Source organism: Notechis scutatus, chromosome Z (assembly GCF_049901735.1).
Source record: "Notechis scutatus isolate UNSWTSFEM ecotype Mainland chromosome Z, rNotScu1.2, whole genome shotgun sequence".
Lineage (NCBI taxonomy): Eukaryota > Metazoa > Chordata > Lepidosauria > Squamata > Elapidae > Notechis > Notechis scutatus.
Window position 1 is genome coordinate 39,043,678 of NC_142025.1, and position 15,522 is coordinate 39,059,199.

Below are 15,522 nucleotides of genomic sequence, written 5' to 3' on the forward strand. Positions count from 1 at the left end.
AAAGACTTTGAACATTTTTTTTTGATAACCCCGAAAAGCGGAAAGAAAGAGTCCTCATTTGGAAGAGTATGGTAGCAGTGAACAAGAAATAAGAGGAAAATATAAGGTAAAGAAAAAACCAGAAATAAAAGAATCATATATGATTAGAGACTAAATTTGAAATAACATATAGAACTGGACATTAATCAGGCATTGGATAAAATGCTGGACTTATTTAATACTAATACTACGGAAAAGTGAATTAAAAATAAAAGAATTTTAAGAAGAAAGTGATACAGTGCACCACCTAGGGGTTAAAGACTTCCTTCTTTTATGTTTCTATGGAAAATTACTGGTCGTATAGAGAAATGGAATAATAACAAGATCCATGGAAGCTTTATTTAAAAAAAAAAAAGGGGGAGATTACAGTTAAACATAAAAGAATGTAATACTTTGGGACTGCTAGAGATTGATTATGACAAGAAAGCAGAAGAAAGTGAAAGTGAGATAAAGGGAGAGTTTTGACAAGGAGTATAGCAGAAAAACTTGACTTTTAACAAAATAAAGAATAACTTAATAGATCAAAGAAATGGAAGAAATAAGTAAAGAATTTAAGTCGAAGCTCCAAAATGTGAAAGAGATGTTTAAAGAAAGAATGGAATTAAGGCGGAGTAAAGTAATGGCATCACAGCTCGTGGAAGAACAAAGGAAGCTCAGAGACTATGAAAATAACAGCCTTGATGAGCATGAAGAACAAGGACCATTGTCAAAGGATATAAAAGGATTTAAATCAGAGACATCGACATTAGAGACAATAAACAAAAGAGATAAGACACTCAAGATTAAGAAGAAGGAAATATGTAAGAAGAAACCCCAAAAAAGAGAATTGAAAAAGGGGGAGGAAATATGGCTGACAGGCAGAGGGAAATAAAAACAAAATTAGAAGAGAAAAAGAAGGAAGATTGGGGAAACTTAGAAAAGGGAAACCTAGCCAAAATTAAAAGGAATGATAAAGTTACGAGATTTAGAGATAAGGGTTAGGGATTGTATAAGGGGGATTCCACATGGGAAAATTGCTGGAAGTTATTTTAGGATTATATAACTATATATATAACTATATATAAGACGGACAGACAGACGGACACAATACAGAAGACTGATGATGGCAGATGAGATTCTGCCGAAACGTTGCTACAACTTTAAAAGCACAACTACAATGACTTGGGAAAATACCCGAACAAAGCTGAATGCCATACATGTAAGTACCCACGAAAACTTAAGAAAACAACTATATATAACTATATATAACTATATATAACTATATAACAGCATAATTCACATACAATTTTATATATATATATATATAAAATTGTATGTGAATTATGCTGTTATGAACCCTTATATTGGAGGATTAAAAATGATATATATTAAGAAATTATTTTAGCAACTTCAGGGGGGATACCTTAAAATATATATTTTAAAATATACAGTTGATTATTTAATGTTAATATATTTAAAGTTGGGGAATGAATTATTAAATCAGATAGATTGAGGGGATATACCATGTGGATCCTAAATACTGTATATTTGTTTTTATTTTTATTCCTTCTAGATTGTTGATTATATAATTGGCCAAGGAAAACTTTAGGATAATAATGATGTGTAATGTTGGATAAAATAGGTGGTAAGCTGAAAATGGAAATAATAAGGGATAAAGAACTGGGAATCTATATTTGGATGAAATGATATTGATATTGAATTAATGAATTGAAATATAAAATGGAAACTTATTTAAAGATGAGTGAAATGGACAATGATATGAATTATATTATATAAGATTGGTGGAAATGAAAGTTTGATTATGTACAAGTATTATAATCTGGATCCACATTGCCCACATAGAGAGATGTGTAAAAATTTAAAAATTAAAAACTTTTTGGAAAAGAAGTATTTTTTCTTTGATTTTTGTGAACTCATTATCATTCAGTCCCAGCCTTTATCATTCTTATATATAAAATGTGCTATTAGATTTATTTAAGATTTAATTATCTTAACTATCTAAAACTCTATTTTCAATATTAAGTTATTCAAATTTTTATCTAGATAGATAAGCTTCACAAGACAAATGTTGACTTGCCAGCACTGTAGAGCAGATGGACTTTTTATTGACTTCATTGTGACTATTTGTATGACTAGTTCTCCACCCAGTGGTATAAAATGTCATAGTCAAATATCTTAATAAAGATCCTATATTACATTCAGGACAGGGAAATAATTTAATCTTAAATGATTAAGATATTATAAAAAAAATAAAACCTTTAAAAAAATAATTAAATACTACTATACTTTTCACAGTATTGCAGAACTGAAGGATTTTGGCACAGGAGATTAAATTCCTCTGTGCATCTGTTCCTCACCATCCGAATTCATTTATTTTTTCATATATAGAGTCCTAACTTTCTACTTCTATGAGATATACTAACATTAAAGCATCATTTTTGAATAAAAAAAAATGACAGATTGTTCTGCCATGAAAAAAAAACATGGCAGGGAAGAAATAAATTCTCACAGCTTTTGCAAGCTGTAAACTTTTGTACTATTATGAGAATAAATTAAACTTTTTAGCCAATGAATGTACATTGCTCTATAGCATACCTGATTTAATTAAATATATGTAGATTGAAATGCCCAGGATTATGGATCTCATAAATGTCTGCCTAACAACAGACATCCAATATGATGGATCAGTTTACTAACAAATTAAAGGCAAATCTATGGGATCGCCATTTTCAGGACTTATAGTGGAGGTCATTATGCAGTATCTGGAAGCCATTACACATACAATCCAAAATATGGGTCACATATGTAGGAAACACCTTCATTATAATAAAAGGAACCAGTTAGAGAACACACACAAAACCATCTATATCTTCAAAGGAAATCAGTTTGTTAGTGTAGCACTACCCCCAAAAGAGCCACTAGAGTCTATTCCTTTCTCCAGGAAATTAGAATCCTCCCTCTCTGTCACTGACCTGATATTTCAAGGTCTCTCACTCTGTCCCTTACCCTGGCTATCAGCTTACTCTGGTTAGTCACTCAAGCATCCAGCTTGCCTGCATTGTCCTCCAGTGTGTCTGGCACACCCCCTTGCCTGGATCAGCTTACCTCTGCTGCTTTCTGGTGTTTCTTGTGGTCACTGGCTTGCCCATTCACCTCCTGGCTTCTCCCCCCCTCTCTCTTCCCTCTTCCCTTTCCCTCATTCTCTCGCTCTTCCCCCTCCTTCCCTCCCTCTCCCACTTCCTCTCTCTCTCCCTCTTCCTCTTCCTTTTCCTATCCCTCTCTCCAAGGCCCCTAGCATTTCCTATGCAGTCCCACCAAGCTTGGACCAGGGGATGAGATGTAGCAGGATTGTAAACCCTTCTTCCCCTCATTCCTCTCTCCTCCTTCTCAGCTCTGTGTTGTATTTTTCCACCTCTCCCTTTCTCTCCTTGCCTCCACCCCTGCCTTGTTCTCCACTGGTCTCTGCTGTCTCCTTTCTCCTTTAGAAGGAATAGATAAGCTCTTGCTTATCAATGGACACTGAATGGAGCAAGTGGCCAGCTTTAAGATTCTGGGTATTATCATAAATAGACGATTTGGGGCAGTCACATTTCAGCACTGGTCAAAAGTGCCTAGTAGATATTATACTACCTGAGACTTCTCAGGAAACAACACTGAATGAAAAATTGCTGGTGACCTTCTACCACTGCACCATACAGAGTATTTTAACTTACTACACCTGTGTATGGTTTGCCAATTGCACATTGGCAGATAGGACAACACTCCAGAGGGTTAACATCATTGTCCAGAAGATCATTGGTTGCTCTCTTCTCTCTTTGGAAGAGCTTGATAGTTCCCGCTACCTTAAGAAAGTTCAAAACATTCTTCAAGTTCCATCTTATTTTGGGCACCCTTTTTTTTTTTTTTTTAACTATTACCATCAGGCAGATGGTATATGATAATGAAAACAAGGACAAATAGACTGAAAAACAGCTTCTATCCCAGGGCAGTAACTATATTGAATTCTACTGTAAAGTGCTATATTAATGCAATATTGGGTTTTCAATTCAATTGTATAGAATGTGAAGGATGTGTGTTTGTGTTTTATTTTTATAGTTATAATATACATTGAAGATGGCATTTAATTTTGTTGTACAAGGTGCAATGGCAATAAACTGAACTAAACTATGCTGTTTCCCATTTCCTCTCCCACTCTCTATCTCCCTTACTTCTCCTCCTCTCTCCTCCTTTGTTTTTTCCCCATTTTCTACCAAACCTTTTCCTTTTATTCTCCCATGCAGTCTCTTCTTCCCTAATTTCCCCCCACAGCCACTGGCCAAGTGCCACCCCTCAGGAACTCACATCTGGTTGTTGGCCCAGGGCTTTTGCCCCAAGACACCTGAAACCATCTGCCACCTATCTGATCAGTGCTGATTAGCTGCAGCAAATGCTGCAACTCCACCCCACCCCACTGCACACATACACACACACACACACACACACACACACACACACACACACACACACAACACTAGAGAAGAAAAGAAAACAATTCACTATCTTTCTAGTTATCCTGATCAACAGAAACCATCATGGCAAATTAAAAACTGAAGTGTATCAAAAAACCACCCATACCAACCGTCAATTACCGAAGCAATAACCCAATCTCCCACAAGAGAAGCTGTGTAATAACTTTATTTAGATGAGTACAAACTCACCGTATCAACTCTGAACAGCATAAAAAGGAAGCATATAATCTATACAACATCTTTCAACAAAATGGATATCCACACGACTTTATCAAAAACTGTCTGACCATTCAATCCAATATAGCATAACCAATACAAACAATACAAGCACTGTCATACATCAACAACATCCTAGAAACCATCAACAGACTACTACAGGCACATGGAATCAGGGTAGGATAATACAAACCAACTAAAGCTGTTTGAAACCTCCTAATTGAATTAAAAGATCCTGAGCCATAAAAGAAAATAAATAGACTCATCTACAACATTCAGTGTAATAATTGCAACAACCACTACATAGAACAAATATGCAGAAAATTGGCAACCCAGAGTTGTCATTCAAGGTCCAAATGACTAGGTTCAAATTACCACACACAATAGCTCTTTTGAGAAGCATATGCGGTAGGGAAAAGTAGAAGGAAAGAGAAGAGTATGCTTAGGAGCAAGATAGATGGGTTAAATTATAATTGTGGATAGGTGCACCTGTTGAACCAGTATGTCTGTGTGTGGAGGTGTAGATCTTTTGGATAAAATCTATTTATGCTGACTCTAAAAATGATACCAATTTAGTGGTACATAATCAATCACTTCAGTTTTAAATTCTGGTATATTTTGAACTTAATGTCTTTGCAATAACAATTTGATACAAATGGAGAGAATGTTTGTCTTAATGCATATTATTTAAAGGGAGAATATGTAAATACATATCAAGACAAATCTCTGAATATTTAAGTATCTTTAGTTATTGAAATATGAATTTATTAAAACAACTGATATCATTAAATTATCAGTAGGCATTATATTACTTACACCTCCCATATTCTCTAAAATACAGAAGTTAACAATTATTTTGAATCCAGACATATACCCTGCTCTAGTGGTCTATCTCAGGGAGTTCCTTAAACACAGAAGTGGCATATAACAGATCTTTTCCTAGAATTTACCTAAGCTATAGCGAGTAATATCTCTTTAGCATTTTCCTTGGTGGAATCTGTCTTTGAATCATAAAACCTAGTGATCATCAGCTGCCCACTAGTGCCTCAACAGTGGCACATATAAAGAATATAATAGTAGCTCATATAGAGAGAACAAATGACAATTAAATTGCAAAACAAGTTTGTGAAAAAGATTGGCAGTAAAAAGAAGAATGAGAAAGTTGTATCTGGTAGAGTTAGAGACCCTCAGAAAGAACGAAAGATAGTCTATACATCAGCATCTGGACAAGTGGAAGCAAGGATAATTTTCATGTACAGAAAGATATGGAATACAAAAAGAACAAAGTTGTTGAAAACTAATTTTGCTTTTTTCATTATCTCAGAGATTTAATTTCTTTGTCTTAGTATTCCTTAAAAGTTTTCTATATTCTGCCTAATGTTGTTTTCCCCATGTCTGCCTAATGGATCAATCAGATTAGTAATAATATAATTTGTATTACATTTTATTTTTATTTTATTTGTGCATGATTTAAATGAAGCTTGAATGAGAAATCCTGAATTTATCCAAGGCAAATTGAGGATGAACTGAGTTTGATTTTCTTCCCCCATTACAAAACATATTGGCATCTCTTCTGCCATAAAGGTCTGCAGTTAATTAAACAGCATAGAAATGTTGCAAACCTGCCTATAATTTTGTCAACTTCTTTCCTTACTGAAAATAAAGTTCAGATCATTAGCCAACCTCACCACCTAGTGGTACAGCTGAAATTATCAAGGCAATTTATAAAAGCTAGACTTTATTGAAATAAATTCTTTAGTTACCCATAGGTTAACTGTAGGAAGCTTATTTTGTATTTTATTCAGACTATTATTAGCTTTTATTTCTGCATTTCTTTATTATTATAGGGCACATTTCCTTTTAAGGGATTTATTGGAATGAATAAAGGATATGGACAAAGGAAGATAATATGAAATAATTTGCCATAGTATGGTAATCTGCGTGGATTAATATTTTTCCCTACTATTCCAATACATTCAATGTGCCTGTGGAAGTGAATGTCAGTACATTCAAGGAAGCTGAGACTTCTGTATCCTTACTACCACATAAAGTGATGACACTCCTTTGTTTGAAAGATAGGTTAAATATCATTAACATTGATGATTTTTTTTATCCGTTAACGGCCTCACTCTGATAAACAAATAATTCCCTCAACACTGTCCAACCATTTATAAAGTCTGCACTACTTTTTCTATTAACCATCTTATCACTCCTTATCACCCATCCCCTCCCATTTGTGACTGTATGGTTGTAACTTTGTTGCTTGTATCTTTATGATTTATATTGACTGTTTCCTAGTATGATTGGATTGCTTATTGTATCCTATTAAGTGTTGTACCTGATGATTCTTGACTCTTGACGAATGTATCTTTTCTTTTATGTACACGAAGAGCATATGCACCAAGACAAATTCCTTGTATGTCCAATCACACTTGGCCAATAAAGAATTCTATTCTATTCCATTATATTATGAAGCCAGAGAGGAAAGCAGGATCCTCAAATTCTTCACACTTTACAGTGAAACCATGATTGGAGAGCTTCTATTATTCCCAATTATCTTTGAAATCAGAGTACATCTTTTGTGTCTTTATGCAAAATTCCAAATTGATTGTTTGCATCATTTTGCACTGTTAGTACTTGTCACTACATGAATCATGTAAAAAGCTATAAATACAATAGGATTTTTATCTGGTAATTTTAGTCCAAAGCCCATTATACAATTATCTTATGGCTTTAGTCAGTTATGGCCCATAAAGCACCACTTATTTTCCCATCTTAGATTCCTTATTATAGGAAGCTTATTTTGTATTGTGGATTCAATAGAATCTGGGGTATTTATTTTGTCATTGAGGAATATAGTCAGGTTAAGGGTTGTTTCACACATTTTCTTACATGGCTGACATTCTGATATAAGATGGGATTACAGATGACCACTAAACGGCAATAAAGAGATCTAAAAAAACATTCTTTTTGCTGTCATCTAATAATCCATCTACAATTTTGCAAAACAGAATTGAGGAAGTAAAAGTATATTCACTTTTCCCTGTGCACATGTTGTTAAGTCCTTAAACATGTACATGTAGGTCTGTATAAACAGAAGAGATCCAGGTTTTGGTGAGAAGTTGAATTTGTTCACTATGTACTATATAAGCATAGGCAGTTATGTCTTCTATGCAATTTCTGAAAATGCTTCTACTTTCTACCATTTTCACAGGGCATTTGATAATTTTATACTCTATTCTCAATCTTTTTGAATGTATTACTTAGAAGCCCTGGTGGCACAATATTGCAGGCAAACTCTGCCTAGCTTGATCCTGAACAGCTCAAGATTGACTCAGTCTTTCATCCTTCCATGGTAAGTAAAACAGGACCCAAATTGTTGGGGCAATATGCTGACTCTGTAAACCACTCAGAGAGTGCTGTGGAACATTATATAAGTTTAAGTGCTATTGCTATTACTATTTGGTTGCTAAATACAGTATATTAGCCACATCTATAGGTGATGTCTTGTTTTCATTTACACATCTTCCCTTGTTACTCAAACTTTTCAGTCTGAAATTGTCCAATCAGAAAATAGCCTCATTCTACTTCAGTTAAGTTCTGAATCAAGTAGAGAGGGTGAAGACCACTGAAGAAAAGACAAAAAAAAAAAAAAAGGAAACCACCCATTTCATGACACCCATGAGAATTTCACTAAAATCAAAGAAATAATAAATTGAATTTGCAAGAGATCAGATACAAAATAATAGAGGATAATTTTGCTGCATGGGCCTAAAAATAAATGGGTTGCACTTTATATTATTCTGAGAATTAACAGTTTTGTTTCATAATTTTAAATAGATCATTCTGGTTATCCAGTCTGATTCTCTAGTCATGATGAAGTCTTTTATAACTTGGTCAAGACCTACTGTGTAATAGGTTTGTACTGAATGCCACATAGGCCATTCTAATAATGCTTATGGAGCCAACTACTTCTTCATCTGATAATGTACTGAACAAATAAAGTGCATTTATTATTGTGAAATTCAGCATCTTATATTTGAAAGTTTATCTTGAATACTTAAGCAGTGTTTGGCCTTTCTGAACTTTTGAACTGTAGCTCCATGATCCTTCTTTATTGGGTTAATGGGTTTAAAAATTTGGACAATGACAGAATGTGTATTTTTGATATAGGGTGATTTGAAATTATTTGATTTGAAATTTTTCTATGTAACACAAGTCTGATTTGCAATATTTTGTAAATAGGAATTATTAAAATTATTATTTTCTATTAATTAAATTAATTGTACATTAATTGTACACTAATGCCACCAGAACTGAACATTTAAAGGATTTCTAACTGCTTTTGGTGCTTTTTAAGTAGGACACTAAGCTGAAATATTTTAAACAAATAATGAAGAGGTTTTCTTTCCATGCTACTGAAAGTTCTCTTCCTTGATATTAAGTTTCTTTCCATGGTGGAACTTCTGCTTCTTCTTCTTTCTCTGACAAACATTGGATTACCACACACTTTTGACTTTAGCACTTTGGGACTTCGCCTATATTGTAGTATGTCTGATAAATAAATACAGATCTATATTTTAGAAATAGAAAAGCATTATTCTTTTTCAATTATCTGCACATCAATGCTCTGGGTGGCAGTATTGGTCTACTTCATAAATTTTCTTAGTATTTTATATTGTAAGAGAGTGATTGGTTGATTATGGTCTTTAAAGAAAGAGGAAGAAAAGGGAAAGAATGAGAACAAGAATAGTAATCAAGCATATAGGAATAAATTCACAGATTGTGCCAAATAGTTAGGTATGTCTATTGTGAAGTATCCACAACTGCACAAAGATTGGAGAGCATGTACTGTAAGTGTTTTAGATAAATGGTAGATAGATGCTAGAAAGATAAGGGAGAGGGGGGATCATTTTAAAGAAAATATCATATATCTAATTTTTATTTTATAAAAGCATCATAGGTTAATGGGTTATTATTGATTAATGGGGACATATTATTATTTATTTATTTAATTACTATAAATTATAATTTATAAATGATAATAATTTTAATAGGACAAATTACAGTTGTGAAAACTTTTTCAGAAATCTTCAGCCTAAAGAATTCAACAGTTTAATCCTTTTTATGTTAATTTTGTTAATTGATGAATATATTATACAGTTATTAAAGTTATTTTGCTCATAACTTGTTAACCAATTTATATTGTTACAAATTTTAAAGTGTCTTTCTTTAAAAGTCAGAAATATTTATTTTGCTTTTAAAAAGCTTTGAGCTAATATTTATTTATTTATTGATTGATTGATTTAAATATACCCACCCAATTCAAACAATTTGTCTCTGAGTGGCATATAGCAAAGAATACCAAACTTTAAATAAGAAAAGCAATTTCACAATGTAGCAAGAAGCCACCACAACGACCAGCACATAATCAAACAACCAAAAAGGGGGACTCTTCTTTAATGCCTAGGAGAAAAGTCAGATTATGACAACTTCCCTAAAGTGACATGATGTTGAATCCATGGCATCTTATTGTTTTGTTCAGATACTTCACATTCAGAAATAATCCAATGTGTTTATCTATGTATCCCTATGTGTAAAAGAATTAAAATATTCATAAAATGTCAATGGAGATTCTCAGTCATCCAGGTAGAGTTGTCTGAAAGTTGAGTCAACAAATCTAGACAGATTTCTCCTAATTTGAGACATTTTGCTGTTCATCCAAGCATCTTCTTCAGTCTGAGCAACATAAGAAATAACAACACAGCCAACCTCCCCACCAGTATTTATAGAGAGACAGCAGCTTTGCTTGCACAAGCATGAAGCAAAAGCACCAGCATGAAGATGGTGAGTGGGACCTCATCGAAACGTTGCCAAGATACTCTCAATCTTACACGGGAAAAGACCCAAACACGCCAAGATCTGCATACCTGTACCCGTGAAAATCTACAAAAACATCAGGGGTGGGTTTCAACTGGTTCTATGTCGGCTGATGTTTTTGTCCACCTACCCACCTGGTCTCTTACCTGATCTTTATTTCCTGATTTTTCAACTTCAGCCACCGAACGAGGCACAGCTGCAGTTAGAAAAGCAAGAAAAGAGAGCTGTTTCAAAGGTTGCTTCTCTACAGGCAGCTGCTGATGACAATTTACAGGCACGCAGCTCACAGCCTGCAGGGAAGCTCATAAATCCCGAACTGGTAATTAATCTCATCTGCCATCATCAGGCTTCTGTATTGTGTCCGTCTGTATGTGTGTGTGTGTGTGTGTGTGTGTGTGTGTGTGTGTGTGTGTGTGTGTGTTTTCGCGGGTATTTATATGTATGGTATTTAGGTTTCTTCGGGTGTTTTCCCACGTCTTAATATTTGTGCTTTTATTATAGCGATGTTTCAACAGAATCTCATCTGCGATCCTCAGGCTTGTGTATTGAGTTCTTTTTAATCATGTGAGAATGGCAGATGAGATTCTGCCAAAACATCACTATAATAAAAGCACAAATATTAAGACATGGGAAAATACCCGAAGAAACCTATATACCGTGTGTGTGTGTGTGTGTGTGTGTGTGTGTGTGTGTGCGTGCAGGATTTGGTGTGTTCGGGTCTTTTCCCATGTAAGATTGTGAGTATCTTGGCGACGTTTCAACGAGATCCCACTCACCATCTTCAGGCTGGTGCTTTCAGCTTCGTGCTTGTGTGAGCAAAGCGTGATTGGAGCTGCCATCTCTCTATAAGTACTGGTGGGGAGATGTGGTGTGCTGGCTCTGTTGTAAGTGGGCTAGTTGGCTGTGTTGTTATTTCTTGATTGGTTGATGGAGTTGATGTTTGCAGATTGGTTGTCTTTTTCATAAGAACCTGTGTGGCTGAGGTACTGGCTGTGTGTCTATCAGCCTCCTGTGTTGTAACGACCTGGGTAATGGGCTGTGTGATGATCTTCTGAGTTCTATTGTTGTGACATCCTGGATCTTGTGCTGTAATCTCCTGGGTCATTGGCTGTATTGCAACATCCTGAGGTTTTGTGGTGTAACCTCCTGAGTTCCATGATGTGATATCCTGAGTGGATGGCTGTGATGTAACATTCCAGGTTTTGGTTTGGCTCTGAGTTTGAGGCCTGGCTATGTGTTCATGGCATGTGTCAGTTTGTTTGGTTTGGGGCAGCTGGTAATGCAACTGTGGTCTGGTTTCTGGATGGTGGTTGCCTTTTGTCTATGGGATGGGTTTGGGTTTGAGTCTGGTGAGAGAGATTGGTGGTGGCGTCAGGTGTTGTTTTGGGGCCGGTGTTGGTTTTCGTGGCTGAGACTCATTTGTTGATAAGGGCTAGTTTCCAGATGTCTGATAGGTGGGAGGTATTGTCCTGTTTATTCATGTTATGGGAGTGTTTCTCTATTTCGATGGCTTCCCTGATTATTCTCTTGTTGAAGGTGTTCGGTATTGGAGATTAATTTGGTTCGTCAAAATTAATTTAATGTCCTGTGGCTTTAAGGTGCTGGAAAAGGGTGGAAGTATTTTCTTCCTTTCTGACTGCGTTCTTGTGTTCTGCGATGCATGCACTTATTCTTCTGTTGGTCTGTCCAATGTATGTGGCTGGGCAATTGTTGCATGGTATTTCATAAACTCCTTGGTTTTTTAGCTGGATCTTGTCCTTGGGATTTCTTAGGATTTTGGCTATTTTTTGGTCAGTGCCGAAGGCTGTCCTGATATTGTGTTTGTGGAGAATTTTGCTGATTTTATCTGTGGTGCCTTTGATGTAGGGGAGGAGGGTGATACCGTTGTCCTGTTCTGTGTCTCAGTTTTTTGGGTGTGTCTCCCTTAGGATTAGATTGGTAATTGTGTTTCTTTGGAATCCATTGGAAATTAGTAGGTTAGTGAGGGTGTGTAATTCTGTTCCCAGGTGGTCTTTGTCAGCTAGGCATTTGGTTCTGGAGATGAGGGTCTTAGCTACGTAGTTGATTTGTGCAGGGTGGTGATGGGATTGTGCATTTAAGTAGCGGTTGGTGTGTGTTTTCTTCTGGTAGATGGTATGTCCTAGAGAGCCATTGGGTTTTTTGTAAATTACAAAAAAGGGAAAGAAAAACTGGACAACTTCCTCACACATCTCAGCAGCCTACACCCCAAAATACAATTCCCCATGGAAACAGAAGCCAACAACCAACTTCCCTTCCTGGACGTCCTAATTTACAAAAAACCCAATGGCTCCCTAGGACATATATATGTGACTTTAAATAACTTAAATATGTCCCCCACCCCTGCTCATGGTTATTTGGAATCCTCTTTTTCCAAATATAGTAGTGTCCCTGATGGATTAAATGGGTTAATTACCCTGATATCACTCATGTTGAATTTTGGCAAATACACCAAGCAGCAATGAAGATATCCCAGGAGCTTCCCTGTCCTACTGAAACATCCCTAGAGCAAAAACTGATTGATTGCCTAATTCACAGCAGAAAGGACAGAGCAAGTTTCAAATTGATAGCTGAGTTATAAAATCTTGTGATTAAAGTATTCTAACGATCATGATGATCATGAAAGCAGGAAGATAGGTACTTTTTCATAAGCATCTACCCTCTCAATGTCAGAAGTACACAGCTTCACTGAGCAGATGAATCTGTAAGACTGTGCCAAACTCTTGAGATGCAGCTTCTTTTGCCAGGAGAATAGCATTCCAGGCCCAGAAAAAAAATCAAACTGGAAAGAACTAGATGTCCCATTTCCAATGGCAAAATCTGGGGCACTTTTATTTGAATATAAGTACTTATTAATTATAGCTTTTATAGATCAGTTAAATTAAAACAAAATTTTGTTGCTGTTATTTTTCTCCTTTACCCTTAAATGACATGTAATTTTCACATTTCTTTTTTTATATAAACCATCTGTATAGTGTGAAGTAATTAGAAGAAAAACCTGCTTTGTTGGGTTTTAAATGTTTCCTTTTTAACACATTGGGTCTTTTCAATTGTATCCTCAGGCCATTAACTAAAATTGGATCTATCTTCACAATGGATAGTGCCTATTCAGAGTAGGTATTCAGTTATTAAAACATAGCATTTACTTATTTATTTATTATATACTTTTGCTATCTGAATCCATATAACACTCTTGGTTCAAGAGTTAAATTCATATTGCACTATCATTGGAAGTGCTAATATTAGCACTTCCAATGCTAAGTAGAGAAAGTTTCTGCCCTCTACTCCCCTCATTTCTAATCTAAATTGTTGTAATGATGAGGCAGTCGAGTTGTTTGATCATGAACAACTGAATCATGATGATCATCTTTATTGGAGTAAAGTCTTGCATATATATACATTTTTAGTTATCCTCCATTATTGGTTAACTTTGGTTACTGCTTAACTTTTGTTACTGTTTAGTACAGTAATCCATACAATTAATTATCTCTAGTTAAAGTCTAACATATGTCTACTTTCCCTCTCTAATCCTCCTTTATCCAAAGATTAGTGACTTTGTTTGCCTGAGTTGTATTTGCTTGGAAACATTTTTTATCTGAGGTTTGCCATCCGAGATTGGAACATTCCTGCAATTACAACGCTACACTGGTGCTTCATGGGGATAGTTGGTGACAATGTAAACATGCTAGAGTCTTCATACTCATTTGGGTCTGTTGTGACTCCGGGTTTGGAATCTGCTCCTGTGGCAGACCATGGGGAGCGATCTCCATGGACTTTCTCATGCATTTACCATCCTTGTCGGGTTTCACGACGGTGCTCGTGGTAGTCGATATGCTGACTAAAATGGCTCATTTTATTCCCTGTCGGAAATTACCATTGGCCCGCACTATGGCCCAGCTATTTTTACAGCACGTCTTTCGTCTACATGGACTACCGGATAGAGTGGTTTCGGATCATGGGGTCCAATTTACTGCACAGTTTTGGAAACAGTTAATGACGGCGTTACAAGTTCAGGTGTGTCTAGCGTCAGCGCACCATCCGGAAACTGATGGCGGGACTGAGAATGTTATTGGCATTCTCACTCAGTATTTGAGATGTTTTGTCAATCATCGACAAAATGATTGGGCGAAATACCTCCCATTGGCGGAATTTGCCTTTAATAACTCTCAACATACCTCCACTCGTGTGATGCCGTTTTTCGCGAATGTGGGTTATCATCCACGATTCTTCCCGTTAACTTTGATGGATTCCCCAGTTCCTGAGACACAAGATTTTCTGGAGGAATTACAAGCGGTTCACCGTTTAGTAGTGCAACAACTAGAACGGGCGAAAGAAGACTACAAACGGTTTGCGGATCGGTCACGTCGAGCAACGCCTCCGTTAGCTGTGGGTGACAAGGTGTGGTTATCCACAAGGCACCTTCGGGTCGATTGCCCAATTAGGAAGCTGGACCATCTTTTCATCGGTCCATTCCCGATTGAGGCAGTCATCAACCCTGTGGCATATCAACTCACCTTACCGCGCTCCATGCGCATTCATCCTGTCTTCCATCGTTCCCTCTTGGTTCCTGACTCCCCGGAGTGTCCTCTGCGTGCTCCCGCTGGTACGGCTTCTCCATCAACGCCCAGTGAGGAGGCTGATGTTGATGACACGGTGGTCAGTGTTACTGATTCGCGTTGGCTAAAGGGTCGTTTCCAGTATTTAGTCGGGAGGAGAGCAGCTGACTCGGAGGTTTTTTCGTGGACAGATGCTTCCACAATTCATGCTCCAGGCATTATTCGGAACTTCCATGAACGTTTCCCTTCGAAACCGCATCTGGATCGTCAGACCCGGGGGAAGGGCCCTCCGGTGAGGGATAGTG